The sequence below is a fragment of the Tympanuchus pallidicinctus genome, unplaced genomic scaffold (genome assembly GCF_026119805.1).
Source record: "Tympanuchus pallidicinctus isolate F22 unplaced genomic scaffold, pur_lepc_1.0 scaffold8, whole genome shotgun sequence".
NCBI classification, from domain to species: domain Eukaryota; kingdom Metazoa; phylum Chordata; class Aves; order Galliformes; family Phasianidae; genus Tympanuchus; species Tympanuchus pallidicinctus.
The window spans coordinates 43,383,094-43,398,267 of record NW_026294802.1 but is presented as its reverse complement, the minus strand read 5'-3'; the positions used below and the strand labels follow the sequence as shown (position 1 = coordinate 43,398,267).

At 41.6% G+C, this 15,174-nt stretch overlaps 1 protein-coding gene across 5 annotated transcripts in view; it reads right to left on the bottom strand.

The window, feature by feature from the left end:
• PLXNB2 (plexin B2) overlaps positions 1–15,174 on the bottom strand; it is a 247,415-nt gene that overhangs the window by 114,982 nt on the left and 117,259 nt on the right. Inside the window, exon 1 of one of the 5 annotated variants that reach the window (XM_052667745.1) lies at positions 5,617–5,635. The exons of the other annotated variants lie outside the window; for them this stretch is intronic. The gene's annotated coding sequence lies outside the window, so the exon portion shown is untranslated. Of the gene's footprint in view, positions 1–5,616; positions 5,636–15,174 lie in introns of those variants that run through there. 5 annotated transcript variants of the gene reach the window in all.

The following is a 15,174-nucleotide window of genomic DNA, read 5'->3' as shown; positions in this document are numbered from 1 at the left end:
TTGCAGTTGCAACAACAAAGTGCCTGTAAATTGAAATTTGGCTAAGCTTGGAGAAGGAATCAGATTCTGAGCTTTCACAGTCGCGTCCAGCCAGTTATACCCCCAGTAACAAAAGTACACATCCTGCTAAACTTTATTGTGAAAACAGGCTCAACCACAACTGAGGAACTGGAAGAGAGCAATCAGACTGTGCATGCGTCAGTTCTCACATGTGTACACTTAACATTTTAGTCCATCGTTGGCAACTAGCTGTGCCAGAGAATGATGCCACCCAACTATACCCAATTTTCTACGCTATAACATACAGATCCTTTTTCATAATAGGCCTGGGACCCAAGCCAGAAATCTTACTCACTGTCTCCCTACTTATTCAAACTGAATCATCAGATTTTCCAGGTTGCTCTGCTCTTCGCCGGCATGTTGCTTTGGCTAGGTTTGGATGGACGTCAGTGGTACCATCTGCCACAAAACTTCCTGGTTTTCTTTAGTTTTTTCCTTTCAACTTCTGCTTGTAGCACAACAGCTCTTTTTTAGTATCTTACATAGCACTGCAAGGAATACATCTTCCATGGCATGAGTTGGCCAGCTGGCCAGCCCAAAGTGAGTGCTTGAGCTACCTGAATTAAAATATACATTTTATATCAGAAATCTTTAAGCTGGAAATTCTTGCAGACTGACTGAAAGTCAAAAATACCTAGAAAACATAATGAGGTTTTCTTCAAAGCTGACAGCAATCAGGAGCACAAACAGAGCAAGTGTGGGGTGAGGAGATGCTCACAATCTAACTTCAGTCGAACAAGGTTGACCTTGACAGAATAGCAAAGGATGGAAGGGATCTCAGAGGGTCATGTTGTCCCTTCTCTCTGCACTGGTTCAGGACAGAAGGTTTTGCTATGGATCATCTTCTAGAGAAGGAATCAGTCTTTGAACTGCTCTTTGGAGCATCCTCTCCCTCCATAACCCCCAGAGGACAGTAGAGAGATGAGTGCTGTTAGACCACATTTAGCTCTTATCCTGTCCCATTCCAATCTGAATACATTTAACTGCTCCTACTTCTCACATGAAACAATTTCTGACTTTCAAATCAGAAGACTCCTCTAGGACAAAGAACACCACAGACATGTAACCTAGCCAGGACTGTCAGGACATGTAAATAACGCAGCACAGCTGCATACAAACTCCCTATCCTGCAAGCACCCCATACCTCATCCTGCAGCTGTGCCTCTCTATCTAGGTTGAATGTCATAGGTACTGTCATGTCAAAAACATGGTTAGCACAGGTTGAACAGCTGCGTTTACATTTTGAGTGCAGCTCCAGTGCAGCATCTCCTGGAGGGACGGTGGCTTTCTGAACACTGGAAGGAACAAACAGCACTCATCTGATTGAGCAGCCAGTGCTGTTATAAGTAAAAATGTTTTAAGTGCTATTTTTGCTTGTTTGCTTCTAGAGCTTTGGGGAAAAAAAAAAAGAAAAAAAAAGAAAAAAAAAAAAAAGAATCCAAATTTCTTCGAGGGAGGTTTTTGTTGGTTTGTTAGAGAGGGCACAAAGGGGTCAGGGACAAAAAGTTGTGCTATCCGGTTCCCAGACACAGACCTTGCTCCCTTGAGCTTCAGTTATATGTAACATATTGAGTAAATGCTTTTCATATAGGCATTTATACACCCACGGGACATTTATTTGGCTGTTTAGCTAACAAGCATGGTGCACTCGATAGTTGTGAGCATATAGGATAACACTTCCAGTGTTTCTGTTTTGAGCTTAATTTTGAAAATGGATCTTCACGTTTCATTTTGTCACAACACTGAGATCACGTCCATATGGAAACAGGATGTAGAATTTACTATTAAAAACTTCAGACTGTTATTAAATGTCAGCTTAAGACCCCAAACATTACACTATTTACATCACTAATTAACTAACATACTACTACACTACAATGCTCTGCTAATTCTGCATCTCTTCTTACCTTCACTCCCTACTTTACATTGTTCCCTTCCTGCCTTTTACACCTCTGACCTCAGAGACACTGGTTTCACTTCCAGCAAGAATCTCCAAAGTCATCACTGACTTCCTTTCTATCTCCTCCACTTGGCTACCTAAGTTTCAATATCATCATTTTCTTGAAGCTGCTCCACACAGCTCTGCCTTCAGTATACTTACACATAATACAGTTTAAACTATTTGCTTTGGTTTTCAGTCAGTCTCACATACTTCTGTTCACAAATTTATGTGCTATGAAAAGGCCCTGATCTCCTCTGCAAAAATTCACAGAATATTAACATGACGATGGAAGTGTTTAATATTGCTGGATGTACCTCAAAAGAACCACCACTTTCACTCAGCCCTTTCATTTTTCTCTTCCTGTAGGTTGCAGGGAAAAAAAAAAAAAAAAAAAGGAAAAAAAAAAAAAAAGTAAAAAGAAAAAAGCACACATGCTGGAGTTTTATGTTCTTAACATTTAAGTTAAAAGTCTCAGATCAAAATCTGAGTTTTACAGATAAAATACAAGAAAAAAGACCAGCATAACTCAATACTGAAAACCAAGAATTTGTGCTCCTTCAGCCTTTCTGAATATCCTTCACTTCAGTATAAGGAAACTACATACCTCATCACTTTATAGACCTTTCCAAAGAGACTTTTTGACTACAGAATTAAATGCCCTAGCCACTTTCTCTTTGTCCTTTCTGACCAGTCTAGAAAGCCTACCTGTTCCTTGAACAGTATTTCATTGTAAAGATCAAATAGCAAAAACATTATCCTGTGAACTGGTTGATCTCCAGTAACTCACATGTTAGGGCCAAGAACAGAAGCAATTACCAATGAAGGAGAGACGAGGTATATGCATTCCAGAGTCTTCAGGTTGTTATTTATCAAAACCTAACAACTGATACTGGGCAAAATTTTACCCTGCCTTACCACTCACAGAGGGCAAGAATCACTCTAACCAGTGTGGAGTCAGCACCTAATAGTGATCCACCGGAACCTGATACTCATCAAGTGGTCTGGTCTCTTGGATAAGTGTTTCATCCAAAGCACAGCAACACAGAAGCAATTCCACTTTCTCAAAAGCTATTTAAGAAATCCTTAAATCTCAACTTCTTCATCTTCCAACAGCATATTTAGCTTGGTAACATAACAAGAATAAGGATACCACAAATAGTAGGAATAACTTTTAAGCCTAAGAAGCTATTTTAGAAATATCCTCAGCTGTGAGGCATAAACAAGATGCCTGGTAGAGAGATGTAATGCTCCCCCCAAAAAAATAAAAAAGAAAGAAAAAAGGCACATATTTGGGATGGCCCATGTAATTCACTAGCACTTTTTTTAGTTGCAAATAAACCCACTGTCCCAAACTGATACCATAAGAAGCATGCTAAAGAGTAACGTCAACTATACAAGCTGTATGATTTACCTGAGGGTAACAGGAAAGGTAGATTTTTAACAGTAATGGCCGCAGATTTTTTTCATCATGACAATGAAACTTAGCAAATCTGATGAACTCCAAGCTGTGTTTAATTTAAACAACCTATGCTGACTCTGGCTTGTCTATGTGACAAGCTCAACACTGTGTGCAAAGCCAGAGAACATACTTGCAAGGAAGATCAATACAGATTAGAGTTATTCATGCTTTTAGGTTGATTTTTTTCTTCTTGCTGTTTTTTAAACGCTCCAGCTTGTGTACTGTGAAGTAAAGGTGATACAAAATCATAAACAGAACAGTCTATGTCCTTGACTTTTCAATGCCATTTGGCAAACTATTGCAAAACGAATACCATGAGAAGCAACTTCATATCCCGGGACAGGATGTTTACACTGTCTGGTGTCAGCATCTAATCAAACTTGTCAGTTTCTCTACTCTCAATACAGCCAAAGGAAAAAAACAGGCTCTTGCAGAAGGCAGTTTAAAGTGGGCTTTTTTCTCTTACTATTGGCTAGAGAAGTATCCCAGGTGCTCATGTTAGGAATCTAATTTGTTAAAGTGAATATCCTCTTTATGTAACAAAATAATGACTTGTTAATTTTGTGGCCTCTGGCTTAAAAAACAATAATTAGAAGCTCATGAAAAAAATAATCAATGCTTTTTTCTCTGATACACTCTGCACAAACAGGCAGAGACAGTAAAGATCCTCTCTTCAGTTGCTTCACAGGGCCTTTTCAGTTCTTAAGATAACCACACGCAGACTTCCAAAAGTCTTCTCCTTTGCCTTTTCTTTGGGTGATCTGCTTTCTCCATGTCTGTCAGGAGACCAGAATGGACTTATCTGAAAATTCCTGAGACAGATTTTTCATTTGTAATACTAGCAATATAGTCTGCCTGAGAACAGGAATCAAACCTCTAACTCTTAAGTACACAAATGCCATGGGCTTCATATTCCAGCTGAAGGTTAATCACTACACAGTTTACAAAACGTGCACTAACCTGAAAACCAAAGGTGAAATCCTACGGTCACTGAAGCAAGTGAAAGTTCCTGTAAGGCCAGAATTCCTGTCCAGATCACTTCATGTATGTGTGTATGCACACACAAGCTTCAATAAGTTCACATCGTTTCACACAGAAAAAGGCTACAGATGCGACTCACACAATCTTGCACTTCCCCTGTCACCCAGTGAAATTTAGCTAGAGCCTTGCTCGGTTGAAACACATTTCTGTGCATCTGCCCTTGAAGAGGACACTGCGCTCCTGGTCCCAGGCAGACGAGCCATTATTGTGCAAGGGGCACAGTGCAAGTAAGTTCCAACCCTCCTTGTGCTTTCTGTTACTTTTGTGGCTGAATTTGGACTTCGCTGCTTTCAAAATGTGAGGACACAGAATTGCTCTGACAGCCCTCAGGGCAGGCTGCCAGCTCAGGGCCCCTGTGTGCAGCCTTCCCTCTCGCACTGAGGCTCTCCCATCAACACGAGGTGCTCCCCAGATTATTAACACCACCCAGAGCAGACAGCCACTACCTCCCAGCAGAGCAAAGTTTACTGTCAGTTTTACAGGAATTCAACATAATGCTGGCATGGCTACACACTGAACATTTCCCAAAGCTTACAAGTTGAGTTTTCCCTACACTTTTCTATTCCTTCAAAGACCTAAAATGACACTGCTGTTCTCTTCTGTTCTCAATTCTCTGATAATCCTATTTTTTTCTTCTTTGGATAGGGAAAAGAGGAAGCAGAGGGAGGTGTAATGAAAAATGAAGCAGATTGCCATCTATTTTTGAGCTGATTGTAAAGAACATTAAAAAAGCAGAGCAGTTAATGGACTAGCTCTCATTCACCTAAGTTGCTGAAGTACTGAAATAGCTCGATCATTTCAAAATACCAGTATTTCACTGACAAGAACTCTGTGGTATTCAAACTGTGTGCAGACTTACAGGTAGCGCTGCTCTTGCCATAAAGTATTCTGCAGCTGCTGCTCTGTTTTAGCACAACCCCAGCAACAATCTTCCCCCAGCCTCCCCTTCACAAAACACAGCTGTTAACTGCAAACTGCACAACACAAAAAAATCACCCAAATTGCCCAATGATCATTACTGTTCAATCAAGGTAAATTGTGAGACATTCACGGACACTGCATCAGAGCCTCCCATCTCAGAAAAGAAAATCGGTGTCTGGGGTGTTACACCCACCCTTCATCTTCATGGAGCAGGAGGCATTGCACAGGCAGTTTTAGTTCTCAGAGCACTGATTTTCTATCGATCTGCTCTGGCCTGGATTTGAAATAGGAGACCACGTGAAATTGGATCCTGGGAGCCTCAAACAAGCCCAGACTTGCAGGGAAGGTTAAACAAAAGGAAAAAGAAGATTTTTTTAAACACACGGTGGGAGTAAAACTAATTTTAAAATGCCCTCCATTTCTTTCGAATGGAAGTAATATATTACCTCTATAAAGTCTTTTATGTAAAGCTCTTGAAATTCTTTATTACTTATACAACGCCATTGGTGCACACCTCGCTTTAGAAATACGCATTTTAATAGTCAACCAAAGGGATCCAAACCACTAAGGTAATTAAGACTGTTTTTAAATTGGCTTCACTAGCAGACTTCTACCTTTCTCTGTGCAACTGACACGTTCCGCCCCAGTCCTGTAGTCCTTTAATCACATAGTCAGTGGAAGGGCTTGCACAAGAATTTGACTATTTACTCCCTAAATTATGAAACACGGCCTGCCTTATTGGAAAATAAACAGGCACGACACTGGGAGCGCAGAGAGGGAGAAGAAAAAATGTGAAGTGAAAAAGGTAGGTAAAAAGAAGAAAAAATTGTTACTGCAGGGCTTTGGCTGGTGTGGTGAGCCAGGCAGGCCTTTGCCAGAGCCCCAACAAAAGGTCTGATTGAATTTTTAGGTGTCTTCTTGACTTGATTTCTCCTGGGACAGCATGCCGCATTGCACATTTTATATCTTTTGTTTGCTTCCAAAAGCACAAAAAAAAGAAATTGTCACAAAACCTGCTTTGAAACTTAATGAAAATCTCACCCTTCCCATTAAGAAAGAAGAGAGAAATGTGAGGAATGTGTAAAACACAGAACATTCTCATTAATACAACACTAGCCTCTTGCCAACCAGATCAGCAAGCATGAGAGCAATCCAGGTTTAAATACCAGGGATGTCTCATTTGTCCATCAAAATGAAGGAACAAAGCAACACTGCCTAATTATCAGCATTACAAGAACACTGCCCTCCTTCAAATCAAGCACAAGGGCTCTTCTCCGTCTTCAGAGCTTCTCAGGGAATCAGCCAGCTACTTCTGAGCCCCCCTGCTTCCTCTGTGAGCTCTCTTCCTGATCCGGAGGCCGTCAGAGCTGGGAACCAGACCCCCTGCCTTGATTCCCATCATATGCACCTATTTAAGTCAGCAAGCCAGGCCAGCTGTCCTCCTGCATCCGCAAGAAGCGCATGTACTCTGTTACTGTTCTGATCATAAAGAAAATAAACATGAAAATAAGGAGTTCATTAGAGTTTTGCCTGCCTGGCTACAACTTGCTACCTACTCTGCAAGCTTAACCTACCTGGCTTTGAGGAAGCCTTCCCAGCTCCTGTCCCCAAGGTGCTGTGCCAGGGCAGATCCAAGGCCCCCCTGGGACATCCAGCCTGCAGAGCTGCAGCTTGCTCCTCTGCAAATAGCTCAAAGGGATTTCTGGATTGCAGGAAGAGGGTAAGCTTGTTGTTTCGACTTCACTATGAAAGATACATTCTTATTTTTTTTTTTCTAAAGGGAACCATTCCAAACTGAGATATGAGCTGAGCTCAGATTGATACTGCCATATCTCATGGAGCAAGTCACAGCGGGCTCCGTAAGCATAGACTGCAAACCCTGATTTCATCCCCCCCCTTTCCCAACGCTCCTGTGCACAACCAATGACTCCGAAGAACAAACGGGCTCGCCGAGTGCCAATGCAGGTCAGCTGCCAGCAAACAGGGAATGCAAGCAGCAAGCAGCCAGCTGATGTGAAGGCTTACCAATTGCAGTCATTTCCAGGCTAATAATCTGCTCCTTTTCTACAGAACTTCTTTCTTCCAGGCTTAGAAGAAAGAGCACAAACTACAGGAAGAAGTGTTGCTTGTTGAGTCCAGGCACTTTTTTTGACAAACTGGGGAAAACACGTTTGGTTCCACATGAAGGGAAAGACAGTATTTATAAAGGAAGTTCCCACACTTCCTGTTCAAACAAATAATTCCTTGCTGTTTTTGCAATTACAGCCCTACCATAAAGAGAAGGGGAAAAAGAAGAGTCAGACATGTTATATTGTTTCCTTTTAAAGTCACTTATCTATGAAAAAGCAGCTTCCAGATTGGAAAGAGTTAAGCACGTGGGATAAACTGTCAAATTTTCAGTAACTAATTTACTCTTCCTGTAGGCCTGGAGGAAATCCACAGTGGCCACAAATATTCCTCACTCCTTTCAATACAACCCTTTGTGAAATGAATTTTAATGGCCAACCAAAGGGATCCAAACCACAGATGTAATTAAAGCTGTTGAAACTGGCTCCACAAAGTGCTGAGAACTTCCCTGAAACCCCTTGTGGGGCCGTCTGAAAGCTCTCACCAGGCAGCTCCCTCCTTGCCATGGCCACCGTTGTCACTGCAACATACCAGGAGCTCCCTTCGTTTTTGCTGTGCGCTTGTGTAGGCACACTTAGGGAGGAACATGAGCCAGCCGTGTGCCCTAGCAACCCAAAGAGTCAGCTGTAAGTGATGGGAGTGGAGGGGCAGCACCGATCTCTGCTCTGTAGAGGCTTGGGTAGAGCCAGGAGTTGGGCTCCTTGAGCTGATCCTTGAGTCAGCAGGAAGAGGCTGAATGTTGGCTCCAGCTTTCCTACCAGTGACGTGTCCATGCCAGTGCTTGGATGTCTTTGGAGGTCAACATTGCTCTGGTGTTTAGAAGTACTTGTTCTCACACCATGTCCATCTCAGGTACCATAGAATCACAGAATCATAGAATCACCAAGGTTGGAAAAGACCTAAAAGATCACCCAGTCCAACCGTTCACCTATTCCCAATAGCTCCCACTAAACCATGTCCCTCAACACAACATCCAGCCTTTCCCTGAACACCCTCAGGGTCGGTGATTCCACCACGTCCCTGGGCAGTCCATTCCAGTCCATACCACTCCCTGGCTTACAGAGAAAGTCTTGGCATCACCTCTCAGCCACCATAAGCCTGACAGCCCCACTGTGCTTGTTCATAATGGTGATGTTAAAAACTTTCCCATCCACTGTAAAACTATTTGACAACCACACACAGTGATTAAAGTTTTCAACACTAGTTGAAGCATAGGAAGTAGAGAGATTTCTGACAATCCATGGTAAATCTGCTTCTTGTTTGAACTGACTAACCTTAATTTCTTCTGCTGTGACTCAAAGCAATAGTCTGCTTGAAAGGTCATTAGCCACCTGGCACTGAAGTTTTTATTACATCCATATCCAACATCTTCTCCCAGTTCCTATCCAAAGGGGGAAGGACGGAAAACCAGCCCAGCGTGCCCCGCTGAAAATAACTCTTGAGATAAAAGATGTGATTGCTTTGGCACTGGCATCTCTCTGCTTCTTCCTGCATCACAGTGAGGTGTGAAAGGCTTGGGGAACTCCCCGCCTCTACTTCATATTTTTTGTTCATGTTTAATTTTAGATTAGAGCACAATTGAATTTGGACTTCATTAACCTTTCATCCGAAGAAAATCCCTCACCTTTCATTTATTAATTTCACTTGATACCAGCTAGAAAAAAATAACTCCCTGCTTTTGAAGTTAAATAATTCCCAGACTTTGTTTTCAAGAACCAGCTGCCCAGAACAAGGGTAAAGAACTTCCCAAAACATTTAATTTATGAACTAAAACCACTTTGAATGTTAAGATTAAAATCAATTAGCAAACTGTAAACTGTACTACAGTGAAAGAAATTCATTGGCCAGTGAATAATTAATACAGCTCATTTGTTCACCTCATGTGCCAAGTAACACAAAAGAAAAGTCATTAATACAAGTGGATCATAGAGAACAAGTAGATCCTTATAGATTTATAATCACTAAGTGGAAAGTAGTTTACAAGGGGAAAAAATCTGACAAAATTAGGTTTGGAATAAATTTAAATCCACAGTTTTGTCAATTTGGATCAAACCGCAACAGAGGGAGGGAGGAAAGAAGAATAAATAGATAAATAAATAAAATAAAGCAGAGCTGCATTTTATACTTGATAGCCAGAGGTAAGGGGCAAGACGTGTCGTCAGAAACAAGAAGTCAGGTCCTTCTCAGAAACCACTGTCTTTGCACCCATGAGCAACATGCAGAAAAGCAGCTGGCCCTACCGGCCTCCCATTCCTGGAAGCAAAACATCACTGGTTGGCCAAGTGCCTCTATGTGCTTACTATGGAGGCGTGCATTTTTCCAAACACACACATGCTTCTTCCTCTCTGACATTAAGAGCACTTTTCAAGTCTGACATTCCACAGGTCCCTTGGCAAAGTATGCTTATTCTGTAAAACAGTGGGCTTTGATAAACAACACACATTTCCTGGGTATTACCAGGAATACTCACCTCTTGTTAAATGGCAATGTAGTGGAATAAGATGATGTCAACATCATCTTAAGAACAGTGTAAATCATTAACTGCTGTACAATTAAAAACTGATCTAATTTACTGCATTTCTTAACTCAGATACTTGGGTTGGAATGAGTGAGAATCACTTGGGTAAAACACAAGCAAGACATGTCATGTCACCAGTCTGATACTGCCCTGCTTTCATTCTACTTAATCATTTCTCTCTGGCCAAACCTTTGCATCATTTCAAAGGAAAAGTGGGATTTGTATTTCTTTTTCATTCTCAATAGGGCTCAGAGATTTAAAAAGTAGCAGTATCAGGAGAATATTCATCACCTTTTAACCTTGAATTACAGTACAAAAGTTAGGAAATGAGGTAGGTGTTTTATCAAAGAGTTTCTCGCATGCTGTTACCAACTCCTTTGCTTGAGGCAACAGGGTAGCTATTTTTACACTGTGAAAATGCTGACTTTGCATCAGATTTCCACTCCAAATGGGAGGCTGACCTGCTTCCCCTCAACACACAAGACACCTTCTCCTTTCTTTTTCTCTTTCCCTGCCCTGTCCCTCCGTGCTTTTCCCCACAGCCTTCTCTGCGTCCTAGCTGGCTAAAACAGGATGTGCAGCCAGTAATGTTAGACTTGAACTTTCTACTTCCCAACACCAGCAGACTCAGAAAGCTAGACAAAACAAGCTGTCCCATTTCTAGACATGGTCTGTGCACAGGCTGTAGGGCTGAAACCTTTTCCAGTCAGAGATGATAAATGATGTGACTTCACCAAAAATGATGCAAGCAAGGCTTAGCCAACTGTGCTGCACAGAGCCTTTCTTTCCTGGGTCTGCCTTGTAGACACATAACATGTAGCCATGAAACTCATCTTTCCTTCTGAGGGCTACTGTGGGTCTGTATATCACAGTGGTAAGTCCAGCAACCCATTCCAGAGTGATACAAATTCAGACATCTCCTCACTCCTGTCTCACTTGTAACTTGACTTTAAAATACTTATTACCTTGAAAACGTAAATATCCTACCTAGGGTTCCCAGAAGACTACCAGTCACCTAGTTTTGTTTCATGGCTAACATCCCTGCCTCTCAGCTAATATCAAAGTAGTTATGGGCTTTACAGAAGCAGTTTGTTTGCTGCTGCCAACCTGGGCTATCTGCTCCACACCACAGTGCACAAACTGGACACTCCTGGAGAATCAGAGCTCCAGCCCACAGTGTGAGCTAAAGCCATCCGGAGTTGCACTCAGTGGCTGTGCTTGAGCAGGGGTGTCCTGCAGAATCAGAGGACCTCCAGAGGTTCTTTCCAACCTCAACTGTTTTGTGATTCTTAAAAAAGAGGTAAATCCTGAGAGGCAGATGGCTTTACTCTCTGCTTCTTCACAATCATATCACACCTTAAAGGGTGGGAGTAATGTCATTTCACAGGAATTCTCTTCACTCAATACTTTCAGTAGTGTACTGTAAGTTTAGGATTTTCCTTGCTGGAAATAACCTGCCTTCTATATCGCATCCTTGCTTGCTGGGTGTAAACAGTCTTTTTCACTTTTCAATTCTTTGTCTCCCACCAACATGCACTGCCACCAGACTATTAGCACACATTTTAAATGTCTCTTATACAGAATATCAAATTGACTTTTGGACAAAAATTATATTTGGTTTCACGGTGTCCAATCCTGGGCATAGTGTTATTATTACTGTAGACAGAGTGAGCATGCAGATACGCTTCACGTACTTGTAAAGATTTTCTCTGCTTTTACATGTCAACATGGTGACATAAATATTCACAAAACAAGGCAGACTGTTAAAAAGCAGCAATAGCTCACTTGACTTAAATGGAAAAAAAGTTTGTTTGGACTGAAAGATGCACTTTGCTCCACTGCATTCAGGTAGTGGTAGCTGCACAGCTTCCTGTAGGAAGTGTGAACTGGAAGTGATGCCAGGAAGGCAATGCAATGCTCCTCTTGACATGAAACCTATTTATTTTGTAGCTTATGCTGAAAAAGCACTGTGTGTATTATGTTTTGGAACATGTCTGTATAGCCTAAGATCATGTCCTGGCCAATTTTGATTGCTGGGTGTGGGCAGAAACCAAAGTAACTAGAAACAAGTATTTTTGCCTCTAATTATGTAGCATTATAGCACAGTGAGGTCTTTGGTGAATCTGTCTTATTATCCCTCTCTCTAAAGGAGCTGCAGCTTTGCTCAGTAGTTACTTTCTGCAGAAATACCAAATTTTGAATCTGCTCATAATCCACCCTTACTTTGCATCCCACTGCAAAGCTAACTGGCCACATATCTGCTGCTTTCACCTTTGAACTATGGGAACAATTGGAAGCGTTAATCCCCATTTTACAGGAGGCAGTAGCCATTTAAGCAGGTCGGGTACCTAATGGGCTGTCAGGCTCAGGCAGTCTATCCACTCACCTTCCCAGCTCCAAAAGTGCCTAGGACATGACTGACAGCCTCGGCAGCTGTGAACTTTCTTTCACTGCCAAAGCACTATGAAAGTCTGCGTTTTTGGCGGCTGAGCTGCAAATGTAAGTTGGGATGGCATATTCTGATTTCAATGAAGGAGAGAATAAGAAAAAAAGCAGCTGTGAAAAAGTGCCAGAGAAATACAGTTCAGGTGTTATTTGTTCCTGTATCACTGACACAGTTGGATCTAATAGAATATGCCAGATGTCTGCATCATATCTCTTGATATGAACCCCACCATGACTACATTAGCTTTAGGATACCTTATAGCAAGGATAGCTGTACTTACCATGGCACCAACAGAGTGCAAGGCATGGGACCATGCACGTTTTCCAGCCCTTTTTCTGTGCCAAACGGCTAGGGTTTCAAATAGTCCAGCCTGGAAAGCACACACATTCCTGAAGCTCCCAGAAATTTCTGAGAGGTATGAGATGGGAGAGAGGCCTTTCCCTGCTCATTTAGCCATGACCTGCTGTGCAGAGTTTCTTTTGAACAGTCTCGTAAAACTGAAACATTTTTTTCCAAACAGATCACAGGTCACGTAGGCTTCCCAAGGGATATATTGGTTACAGATGTTTTCATGTAATAAAATATTCCACTCAAATGCAGTATTTCTAACTGATAATGCTAAAGTTAAACGGCCCTTGTCTAATGACTGTGTCCCCATGCTCCTTACCGTGGTCAACACCAGCTCATTTCTTACCATTTAGCCAACGTAATGTTTAATTTTTTTAAAAACATAGTGTCACAAAGACAGGTTTGCAACTGCAACATGACTTCTGAACTCTTCAAATACATATGAGAAGTTCCTTTTTTGCTTATCTGCAGAGTAACTTATGCCTTAGTCTCAAAATTATCATATTGATTTGCATTTTAAAGTTTTTTAATTTTTAAACATGAGCAATTTTAATAACTTTCCAAGATTCATTTTTTAACTTGGAGTTACTAAGAAACAATGTTTACTTGATTATCTGAATGACCCAGAGCTAATAACAAAACATTCTGTATGATTTCTTCCTCGCAGAGCTGCTATGAAAGGTTGCTGTGAGGATGTTTCTCAAATAATCATGCAGCTCACAATAAAAGTGGAATTAAAAGAAAAAAAAGAGGCTGAGAAGGAGATGAACATTTGTATTCAACATACGCCTATAAAATCAGCTATGGACTTCCTCAAAAAATGAAGTCCCTTCCATGAAAGTAAAAAAATCTCCCTCAAACCACGGCACCTTTTGCACTGTACTATGTCTCTGTGAAAATTCATAGAATCATAGAATGGCCTGGGTTGAAAAGGACCACAATGATCATCTAGTTTCAACCCCCCTGGTATGCACAAGGTCACCAACCAGCAGACCAGGCTGCCTAGAGCCACATCCAGCCTGGCCTTGAATGCCTCGAGGGATGGGGCATCCACAACCTCCTTGGGCAACCTGTTCCAGTGTGTCACCACCCTCTGTGTGAAAAGCTTCTGGAGCACAAGTGGCCTTGCATCAAAAGTAGAATCTGTCAATTTTTTAGAAAATGCAGAAGTTAGAAAACCCTGAAAGTTGGATGTTTCAGCAAGATCAAACGGTCATTCTTCTCAAAACTATGCAGGTGTCACAATCCAGATATTTACTACTTTAATGCTAATTTCCAATGTTTAACATCAGTAGAACTGTTTATTTCTCCCAGAGCTAACCACAATCACCAACCTCCATATGTAAGTTTTTCAGCTATCAAATTTAAACGTATGCTTGTGCCTGGTAAAGAGATGTCACTTTGCATTCCTGCACCAGTCAGAAGCATGCTTTAAAGACTCAGTAGAGAAAAAAATGGGAGATTACCCACAAAACCCCACATCCCAATTGAAAGGACGATTCAGTCTGTAGTCAGAGAAACTAGAAAAACGTTATTCACATCAACGGAGATGCCTCCTGAACACAACAAGGATGAATGTGGCTTCACTGGCTGGACAGCACTTGGAAGAGCTTGACTTTGTATGGCTCTGAGCTTGCAACAGGAAAGCTTACATAGGAGACATTCTTTCCATATTCCTGCTATCCTGCATATCACTGTACTTCTCACTGTCATATTGGATTAACTGTATGGTTAACCTGGAGCTAATGCAGCAGTTAAAACTGTCAGTGTGTGTGGGAGGCAATGCTGCCTCTCTGATGGCCATGCTGTAACAGAGCAACTTTTGTGGCTGAGAATGATGACATCCAGGACAGGAATGGAGCACTGCATTGTGACTTGTCACTCTCTGAAAAAAATTGCAGTCCAGTTCTCAAAGCATACAGTCACACACAACAAATAGATATAAAAATAGATAGATATAAAAATATCATCTGCTGATATTTCTTTTTTTTTTTTTTTTTACTGTTTTAGCATTTTCAGGGCAATATGACTAGGCAAGAGAAGTGGTTGCTGAACACCAGTGGCTTGAAAACAACACAACTACTCTTTCAAACTCAAATACTCCTTTCCTCTTCTTTTAAATGGCCTCTAGCTTGGTAAACACCAGTAAAATGCAGATATAGCTCCTTTAAGACCCACCTCCCTGCAATTAGATCACCCAGGCCTACCAGCAGACCTGAACTTCCAGCACTGCCTCAGAAGCTGTCTTCCTGCAGGACATGGCCATCCACCCTCGGCTGCCACAGAACCTGAGGCTGTCTTCCCTTTCTGCA